Below are 3,177 nucleotides of genomic sequence, written 5' to 3'. Positions count from 1 at the left end.
TGCTACATTGCAATGTACAATGCATGGAGCTTGTTGTGCAAAAAATATAAAACATACCCAACATTGTTTGTCAAACATGTTGTAACTTAGCTGATTTTATAGCAAATATTTCTTTTCTTTTTACCTTACTCAAAACACATCTTGTCATATAGTGCTAGTTTTCTAAAAATTCATTTTGGTGAAGTAAAAGAGAGTCATATAATACTCTAAGATTTGTATCCACTATGACTAGATTAATAGTAGTAATGCCCCCTTAAGGTGACCAATGACCTTTTTCCATTTTTTCCGAGGAAATGGGGATCCCCTCTCCTTTCCCTTTTATCATTTTTAGCACCAACTGCTAATTGATCTTTTCTCCACAGCTCATTCAATTTTGTTCTATCTTTTTCCAAGGAAATTGGGATCCCCTCTCCTTTCCCTTTTATCATTTTTAGCACCAACTGCTAATTGATCTTTCTCCACGACTGATTTAGTTTTGATTTTTTTTTGGGAGGTTAAAGTGATTTTATTTTTTTTAAAGATAATTTTAGATATTGTATTTTCTATTTACAAGCATTAGAAGTATGAAGTGTGGTGTTGCAATCCTAGTGGGTGTGAGAAGAATTTATTTACTTAAGGGAAGTGGAGGATTTGGTCATGAGCCATTTCCTTGTTTTTTTGGTGAAGTTGCCTAAACCCAGGTAATGTCTTTGAGAGGCCTTCTCATGTTGGCGAAAATTTCTAAGTCTTTAGAAGTCCTGAGAGATTTTTTCAGACTTCTCATAGGAATTGTGACCCAAACCCATTAGATGAATTTGGATAAATCAATTTTCTGTATAAAATTGTGATTTGTCTTACTTTAAATTTAACTAGATAGTAAATATTTATCATAGATTAGTGATTTCATAAAATCTATATCATGAAAAAATAGTAAGTCAATGATTGAATTACATAGTATTGAATTTTTATATATCTAAAACTATAATTTTATTTAGATAAATATTCAATACTATGTATTAAATTAATAATTAATTTATTATTTATTTATTTTATTTTTTAATAAAAATAATAGAACATTCAACCAATTGAATAAAGAACAATTAACCAATACTTAACCTACTTCATATCAATAATTTGCTTACCTAATATTTAATATTATACATATCGTAGGGATCACAGAACACCCAAAAAAGTGTTGGTGTTTAAACACAGCACCACTAAAACTATTTATTATTGATTTTTCTAGCCCAAAATTAAAAATCAAGTTTTACAAGATCCAATTAGTTAATAATAGGGCTATTACCCCAAAAAATAATGCAACGAAAGGCATGTAAAAAAATATAGAAAAACAAGCATTAAAGTTCAAATTGTGAGTTCGAAAAGAAAATAATACGTTGCTCTTTACGGTCACAGCATTTGTGAATGGCAAACAAAGCAATTGCCCGATGCAGGCACAACATGGGAAGAACCGTTGCTCTTTACGTAAAGTTGCCCAAAGAAAAAGGAAGGAAAAAACAAACGACCGCTTATGCTTTCCGCGTATCACATAGGTTACTCACATTTTCCATTTTCTGGTGAGTTTAAGTCGATTGTAGATTTCCGGAATATTTCGGGATTTGATTCACATAAATATGGTCAAAAAATTAACCTGTGTCTATGTCCATCAGATCCCAAAATATTCTAGAAATCTACAACGGACTTAACGATGACCCACCTTTCCTTTCAGTTTCACCAATATACGTGTTAAAAGAAAGAAAGGCAGAATATTATTCAACAACTCCTCTCAGCTCACTTGTCAAAGCCATATCTTGTAGTGACTAACCATCTATATATGAATGAGAGAGATCATGACAACCCAGGGCTTAATCTCATTAGTCTCTGTCCGAGAAAAAGAGAGAAATGGCGATGGAATCTGGAAAGAACAGGCGACAATATTTCGCCGGACCCCAAGGGAAGAGGTGGAGATTATTGTTGCTACTAGCTGGAGGACTAGGGACTATTGTTGTGCTGGGGTTGGCCGTGCTCATAACATGGCTGGCTCTGAGACCCGAGAAGCCCAAGTACTACTTGGAATATGGCTCTGTTTCCCAATTCCAAATCAGCAAAGATGGGCTCGTCAATTCCATGGTGTTGTTCAACATTACGACCAGTAATCCCAACAAGAAAGTGGCCATTTACTATGACAATATCGATGCATTCCTTTTGTATGATGATGAAGAGATCGCGTGGGCTTCCATTCCGCCACAAGAACACCACCTCCCTGTACACTCCTCTAAGTGGATACTCGGTTTCTCTCCAGCCCGGCACTTCCAGAGATCTGAAGCTGGAGCATTCCTCTGGTAAAGTCGATCTGGTTTCGAGATTTTACGCCAGGATTCGATTCAAGAGAGGGAACTGGAAATCAAGGCGCCATCTTGTGCTAAACCTCGCGGAAAAGGGTGATACGGCTGGAAGGATGAAATGCCACGTCCACATATAGCACACGTCTACTGATATGATTTCCAGGTTGATCCTCCTTTTTGTGCACGTTGTTGAGAGGAATTTGTTGTATGTTTTCGTGGTGGTTGAGAGGAATTTGTGTGTATATTTTCATGAGATGATATTAGGTTTGATTATTTGGGTGTAATAGGTGGTTTCTTATTCAAGATTTCAAAGTTTAATTTGGATTTGATATATAATATTTTAAAAATTATTAATAATAAAAATAATTAATATGTGTATATACGTGTGAGAGTAATATGGAGAGGAGAGGAGGGAATGATTGTGATAGGTAATATTTTAAAAATATTTATAATGAAATAATTTAATGTATATATAGATATATGAGGGGATATGTTTTAACACTTTATTGTGGAGAATGTGGCATAAATAAAATATTTCATTGTCAATGAGCTTGTTGATATCTAAATATTTTATTAATGTTTTGTTTATGTCTCACATTCTCCACAATAAAATGTTAATACATGCTTCCTCATATATCTATGTATGAGAATGAAAAATTTCTTATAATTAAAATATTTTATTAGTGTGTTGCTAAAATCCACCATAGATTTATCTAATTCTAGATTTACCAAAAGCTAAGAAAAATCAAATTATCTAACTCTAGATTTACCAAGAGCTAAGAAGGATCAAATCTCTTGACATGCAAACTTTACCTCAAGTTTTTCACACACAAATAAGTTTGGATCTTCAAAGTTT

The 3,177-nt window shown here is 33.6% G+C and overlaps 1 pseudogene; it reads left to right on the top strand.

The window, feature by feature from the left end:
- Window positions 1-1,878: 1,878 nt before the first annotated feature.
- On the top strand, window positions 1,879-2,458 carry LOC149180100 (NDR1/HIN1-like protein 10; annotated as a pseudogene).
- The last annotated feature ends 719 nt before the right edge of the window (window positions 2,459-3,177 follow it).

This window comes from Pinus tabuliformis, chromosome 3_2 (genome assembly GCF_031772625.1).
Source record: "Pinus tabuliformis cultivar Carrire ecotype Pingquan chromosome 3_2, CPIR1, whole genome shotgun sequence".
Classification (NCBI taxonomy): domain Eukaryota; kingdom Viridiplantae; phylum Streptophyta; class Pinopsida; order Pinales; family Pinaceae; genus Pinus; species Pinus tabuliformis.
This window is presented reverse-complemented; position numbering and strand designations above follow the sequence as displayed.